We start from the raw sequence: 8,195 nt of genomic DNA on the forward strand, positions 1-8,195 counted from the left end.
CCCTCTGCTGCATCTTTTGGCTATTCGAAACGCGGGCAAAATCAGAAAAGTCTATAGATTGGATAACTTATATAATTTTTCTTTCCTTTTTAAAAACTAATAGGATATTCAGTGAATGCACCGAGCAAGACGTTCACCACCTTTTGTACGTTCACCACCTGTAACTAGATCAAGACATCTAGCTAATATTGTCGCCGTTGATAATCCATTTTTTGAACCCGACCTCACAATTGAGAATCCGGAGAATATTCAGGGACGATTCATAGATCCTGAACCACTAAACTTTCCTCCGGAAACACCAATCATTCAAATAGAGATTGTTGAGGAACGAACCATTAAATCAGAATCCTCTAGTGATTCCGATTCAACAAATTCAATTATGGAGAATCTAGAACCTTTAAGTATGGAAGACCGAATGAGAGCTAAACGTACTGGCCAAGGTCATGCAATTACTCATTCAGACATTAATGCGCCAGATTATGAAATCAAAGGACAAATTCTACACATGGTGACTAATCAATGCCAATTTAGTGGTGCGCCGAAGGAAGATCCAAATGAACATCTTCATACCTTTAATAGGATCTGCATACTATTTAAAATCCGAGAAGTAGAAGATGAACAAATATATCTCATGTTATTTCCCTGGACTTTAAAGGGAGAAGCCAAAGATTGGTTGGAATCGTTACCTGAAGGGGCGATTGATACATGGGACGTTTTAGTTGAAAAATTTCTTAAACAATTCTTTCTGGCATCTAAAGCCGTAAGACTTCAAGGAGAAATTGTTACGTTCACACAGAAACCAAATGAAACTCTATATGAGGCGTGGACAAGATTTGGAAAGTTATTAAGAGGATGTCCGCAACATGGTTTAGACACCTGTCAAATAGTACAAATATTCTACCAAGGATGCGACATAACTACAAGGAAAGACATCGATATAGCAGCTGGTGGTTCTATTATGAAGAAAACCGAAACTGATGCTTACAAAATTATTGATAACACTGCTTCCCACTCACATGAGTGGCACCAAGAAAAAGATATCATTAGATCATCTAAAGCAGCTAGAGCCGATTCTAGCCATGACTTAGATTCCATTTTCGCAAAGATAGATGATGTCGAGAGACGAATGGAAAAGATGACTAAAGATATCCACTCAATACGAATTAGTTGTGAGCAGTGTGGAGGACCACATTTGAAAAAAGATTGTCTCAGTATTGAACTAACAATGGAACAAAGAGAGAATGTTTCATATCTAAACCAAAGGCCTGGAAATAATTATCAGAATAATTATCAATAGCCAAGACCGATTTACAATCAAAATCAGAATTATAACCGAAATATTCCATACAACAACCAACAAGGTCCTAGCAATCAACAAGTATCTAACAATACTTACAACCAGCAAAGACCTAATTTTCAAAACAAACCACCACAAACCGATGATAAAAAGCCGAATTTAGAAGATATGATGACGAAGCTAGTTGAAACTCAAATGCAGTTTTTCACATCTCAAAAACAAACTAATGAACAAAATGCTCAAGCATTTAGAAATCAACAAGCTTCTATTCAAAACATGGAACAAGAAGTAAGTAACCTAGCAAGGTTAATAGGTGAAAGAAAACCGGGAAGTTTACCTAGTGATACAAATGCAAACCCCCGGAATGAAACAGCTAAAGCCATTACCACAAGAAGTGGTACAACACTTAAACCACCTGAAATACCTGTAACTTCTGATGAAGCTATTCCTACTCCACAAGAACCACAACCTGATCAAGATAAGGAAAAATAACCGGTAGTTGAAAATGTTAATGAAGATAACACAGTTAAGGCTAAACCTTATGTTAAACCATACCAACCACCACTTCCTTACCCGAGTAAAATGAAGAAAGAGAAAATTGAAGCCGAGCAATCCAAATTCTTGGATATGTTTAAACAGATAAATGTAAATCTTCCTTTCATTGATGTGATTTCAGGAATGCCTAGATATGCTAAATTCTTGAAAGATCTGATCACGAATAGAAAGAAAATGGAAGAACTCTCGGCTGTTACTATGAATGCTAATCGTTCAGCAGTGCTGTTGAATAAGATACCAGAAAAACTATCTGATCCAGGAAGTTTCACAATTCTATGTTTTCTGGGTAGTCTTAGTTCAATAGAAGCATTGGCAGACTTAGGTGCTAGTATAAATTTAATGCCGTTTTCACTATACACTAAACTAGACCTTGGAGAATTGAAACCAACAAGAATAAGCATACAACTAGCCGATCGATTAATAAAATATCCTAGAGGGATAATGGAGAATATGCTAGTTAAAGTTGGTACTTTAGTATTTCCAGTAGATTTTATTGTTCTGGACATGGAAGAAGATTCTCAAGTTCCTCTCATATTAGGAAGACCATTCTTAAACACGGCTAAAGCAATGATAGACGTGTTCGGTAAGAAATTAACCCTAAGTATAGAGGACGAGAGTGTTACCTTTTCAGTTGATAGAGCAATGCAACAACCGCAATCTGCAGATGATACATGTTATTATATTCAAACTATAGATTCACATGCAGAATTGTTAGAAGAATTTCCAGAATTACAAGGAACAGGAGAATGTTCTTTAGGAGAAGGAACTAAACCAATTGATGAAGCTGAAATGTTAGCTACACTTATAGCTAATGGATATGAACCAACAACAGAAGAAATTCAAATGCTAAAAGAAGAAGACAGATATCGATACAAATCATCGATAGAAGAACCTCCGAAATTAGAGTTAAAGCCACTTCCAAACCATTTGGAATACGCTTATTTACATGGTGAATCTGAATTACCTATAATAATATCGTCTTCTCTTACTAAAAATGAGAAATCACAACTCATTTCTGTGTTGAAAGCTCATAAACCAGCCATTGCATGGAAGATTCATGATATAAAAGGAATAAGTCCTTCGTATTGCACACATAAAATCCTTATCGAAGAAGGTCATAAAACGTATGTGCAACGCCAACGAAGACTAAATCCGAATATGCAAGATGTAGTTAAAAAAGAAATTATTAAACTGCTAGACGCAGGTCTAATTTATCCAATCTCTGATAGTCCATGGGTAAGCCCAGTTCAATGCGTGCCTAAGAAGGGTGGCATGACTGTCATTACAAATGAAAAAAATGAGCTTATTCCTACAAGGACTGTAATAGGATGGCGTGTATGTATTGATTATAGAAAATTAAATGACGCCACCAGAAAAGATCACTTTCCCTTACCTTTCATTGATCAAATGTTGGAAAGATTAGCCGGAAATAGTTATTATTGTTTTCTTGATGGATTTTCCGGATATTTTCAAATTCCAATAGCACCCGAAGACCAAGAGAAAACCACATTCACATGCCCTTATGGTACTTTTGCTTACAAACGCATGCCATTTGGACTTTGCAACGCCCCTGCAACCTTTCAAAGGTGCATGATGGCAATTTTTCACGACATGATAGAAGAATGCATGGATGTTTTCATGGATGACTTTTCAGTCTTCGGTGATACATTTAAAACATGTCTAGCTAATCTGGAACGAATGCTTATTAGATACGAAAAATCAAATCTAGTACTTAATTGGGAGAAATGCCATTTCATGGTTAAAGAAGGCATCGTTCTTGGTCATAAAATTTCAAAAGAAGGAATTGAAGTGGATAGAGCTAAAGTAGATGTAATTGCTAAACTTCCACATCTCACCAATGTTAGAGGAGTTAGGAGTTTTCTAGGGCATGCCGGTTTTTACCGACGTTTCATAAAAGATTTTTCTAAAATTGCCACTCCTATGAATAAACTCCTAAAAAAGGATGCTCCATTCATCTTTTCAGATGAATGTATCAAATCTTTTAATATACTTAAAGAAAAACTTACTAATGCGCCGATCATGATAACACTAAATTGGAATCTACCGTTTGAATTAATGTGCGATGCAAGTGATTTTGCAATGGGAGCCGTTTTAGGACAAAGGATTGAAAAACGATTTCAACCTATATATTATGCTAGTAAGACGTTACAAGGAGCACAAATTTAACAACCCGTCCTAATCTTCCCGGACGAAGTCTTCAACAGTTGGTCCCATTGCGATGATCGACTCCAAGTAATGTCCTTAATATGAGCTAATGCACAGCAGAAGACTTTATTCGTACCTGAGAATAACATGCTTTAAAACGTCAACATAAAGTTGGTGAGATATATAGGTTTGATGCTAGCAGCGTTATAACTATGGACCACAAGATTTCATGTTTATACATAATACACTCCTCGTGTATGAAAAGTCATTGAGCACTTGGTAACCATACTTAACATTTAAATCACAGCAGCATATTCTTAAATAAACCCTACACCGTACCAAGTGTAGTAACGAAACGAAGTACTGTGCAGCCGTTTAAAACTGGTCGTCCAGCCCGGTTGGGGTTGTCAGGCCCGATAGATCTATCAACAGGATTCGCGTTTACGCTCCTCACGTAAATATTAGCTACCAAGTATAAAGAAATATGCCATGGTACAACTCAACGTAGAATTTATTTTTGATCACTTGTGTCCATAACGTAAATCATTTATAAAAACAGCGCATGTATTCTCAGCCCAAAATATTTAGAGTTTAAAAGGGACTATATACTCACCTAATGTATTTTGTAGTAAAAATACATATAACATCATTGAACACGTATAAGGTTAGCCTTGGATTCACGAACCTATATCGTTTGTATATTCATTAATACATATAATCGTAACCGAATGAATTTATTTATTATATCTTAATTTATATATTATATATATATATATATAATTTGTGTATATATTCAAAATGTTCAATACTCATATAGTTATATTGATACACATTTAATTAGTATTTTAGTAACAATACCTAACATGTTATATTTATTTATATAAACTTTGTTAATTTGATTAAAAACATACCTACATTCTTAATAACATCTTTAAAGCATTTATTGTCATAATCATAATACTTTTAATGATATTGATATTGATCATACCTCTATTAATAATAATGATAGTAAAGATGTTATTTTTGATGATAATATTAGTTTTAACAAAAACGACAGTTTTGAAAATAAGGTTACTTTAGTAATAATGAAAATAATAATAATAATTTGATACTAAGACTAATATTAAAAAAAAATGGTTTGTGTTGTTTTCATAATTACACTAATAATAATAATCATATTCATGATAATAATAATACCAATAATAATAATAATAATAATAATAATAATTATAATTTGTAAGTGACTACCTTCAAGCATTAGGCTCAAAAAAAAAAAATAACGCTCCTGCCCGGATTCGACCTTGTGACCTCCTGCTATCCCGACACCCCCCTTTACCACTCTTCTGTGGTCTGTCTTTCTGAATGAATGCTAACTTAAATTCCTTTAAACCCAAAATCTATTCTAACTCCTCCTTCTTCTTCATATTAACAATCGACCAAAGTAATTTACACTATAATCGTGTATTAAATGTTTGCTTAGTGTTAGTAATTGTATCCGAAACTTACAGAAAGTGTTTAATTTGTAAAAAAAAATATAACTCAAGCAGAAGCTGGAACCGTCGTGAGCCACAACACGAACTCACATCTTGATTTCAAAATTTTGTACGTTTTATGCAAGGGTTATAACATGAAAAAGTTTTGTAATCCTTCCTTGAATCTAACTGTATCCTTGATTGAACCTAAAACATTCATTGGAGATCGAATTTTACAATGAAGAAAACGGTTGACTTTTTAAAATGAACTTTGATTTATCAAATTCGAATACGATACAAAGATTTATATTTTGTAACTTTACAAGAAGTTTAAACGTATAATTCCTAACAACTTCCCATTAGTAGATTTCAGAATTTGATTCACAATCTGATATTGGCGAAAAAGTTAAGAAACAGGGAACAATGGGTTTATTTATTCAATTTTCTGTTTTTAAAAGAAAAGTATATATGTTGTAACTGATGTAAGGAAATCGAGTTGGGTTTTATCAGTATGAAACGTGGTTTAGAAGATTTTATAGAGGGGAAAAAGGTCGACACCCTATCACGAGTATACAGAAGTCTGAAGAAAAGTTTAGATGACAGTGATAGGAACAGATATCTTGCTATATTTGTATAAAATCTGTTTTTTTTTAAAAAATCTGTATGCTTACACCGTATTTATTTTTATTTGCTATATAATTATATGTTATATTTTTATATATATTCGTTGTACATATCTGTTATAATTATATTTTATTTAACTCTGTATTTATGAAATATGTATAATCAATATTAATAATAGATATATATATATATAAGTAATAATAATATTAATCAAAATATTACTAATAATATCAAAATAATTTTATTAATAATAATGACAAATAAATAATAATACAAATAATAACATTAAAGATAATAATAATAACAATAATGAAAGTAGTACTAACAATGTCGATGTATCAAGTTATGCTTATCAACACTCATATATATCTGATAAATATCCAATTAATGATGTTGTTATAAATATTAAGAGTAAAATATTATAATAACTATGTCCTAACTTGTAATTAAGTTTAATATAATAACATTACATTTTATTAATTATGTAATATTTAATAGTAACATGCATTAAATATTTTTATATTTTAGAAAATACATATAATTGTTGTCATTATTAGAAAATCATTTATGTATATATTCATCACCATAATTATTTATATCCTATTTTTACATTTTTAATTATACTGTGTAAAATATATATATATTGCATTTTATTATCTAGACTTATGTTTAAATGTTTATATATATAAGTATACATATTTAATTTTAAGAAATTGTTCGTGAATCTTTAGGCATGGTCAAAAGGGTAACTGATTATCCGAATAAAGATTTCAAACTTTCTAGACTCAACATTAGGGTTTTTGCTTATCGTCTCGGAAACATATCGAGTTTAAGGTTTAAATTTGGTCGGAAATTTCCGGGTCGTTACAGTACCCACCCGTTAAAGAAATTTCGTCCCCGAAATTTGGTAGAGGTTATCATAAATAACAATAGGAATGTTTTCATGACGAATATGAGATAATAACGGAGTTTTATCATTATTGATTGATATAGATAAAACATTTCGATCATGTGAAGCGTACGAGTGAAGCTATCACAAAAGAGTGAAATGAGTAATATGGTATCGTTTTAACTGATGACGTGGTTATGATTGATTTCTAGAATTCACGAGATTTAAAGAAAATCTTTCGTAATAAGATTTGGTTCTTCGGCGATTTAGGAAACAGGATCTCCTTTGATTTAATGCGGTAAATCTGTTGTGATTTCTTTGTCGGATATTTCACTTATAAAACTACCCCCTTCGTTTCCTTATTTCCCTATCTCATATCTTCTACTATACTCTTGCGTTGATAGTGTTTCTAGTTCTCCTGTGTCTCTATATTGCTATCGGCATTTTTATACACGGTTTGTAAATCCTGGGTGATTGTTGAGTTTAATATCTCCCCTTACACTTCAATACTCTTGTTTTTGTTTTCTATAATCATTGTCATCCATAGTTAATACTTTCTCCTATTTGTTGTGATCTATACTCCAATTTCTATTTTGGGGCTTTGTCCCTTCGTTTCTTCTTCCCGTCCTCGGGTCAAGCGAGCAAGGGTCCGGAATTCGTAGGTATGAAATTTGGAGTGAGCATAGCTAATGCTTTCAGAAAGAAATGGTGATGGCACGATTTTGACTTGTCAAATTACCAGAATATCCTGGAAAAGATCGAATTATCAAGAAATATTTTCTTGATATTTTTAGAATTTGAATAGAATGTAAGAGTCGTGTGACATGGCACATGATGATGGTACTGTGAATCATCACATTTCATTAGAAACTCAACATGACTTACTGTAATATAATGAAGTTGATCAAGTTTCATTATATTATACTAATTCACGTATCAGTTCCCAACACTATTCAAAACATTCATATTTTAATTTCGAAGGTTTCAGAATTTAGAAACTAACACAGTTTCTTTTATTTTATAGCGCAGATATTTCGGAGAGATACATGATCGCAGATAGGAATAGTTGTGAAAATATCTCCAGAAATATGGAGAATATGTATAACGGAAGATATGAAGATATCCTATAATATCTAAGGTAAGATGATGATGTAGAATATCATCCGGAAAGGTTTAGAATATCGAGTAGGGT

This window comes from Rutidosis leptorrhynchoides, chromosome 2 (genome assembly GCF_046630445.1).
Source record: "Rutidosis leptorrhynchoides isolate AG116_Rl617_1_P2 chromosome 2, CSIRO_AGI_Rlap_v1, whole genome shotgun sequence".
Classification (NCBI taxonomy): Eukaryota; Viridiplantae; Streptophyta; class Magnoliopsida; order Asterales; family Asteraceae; genus Rutidosis; species Rutidosis leptorrhynchoides.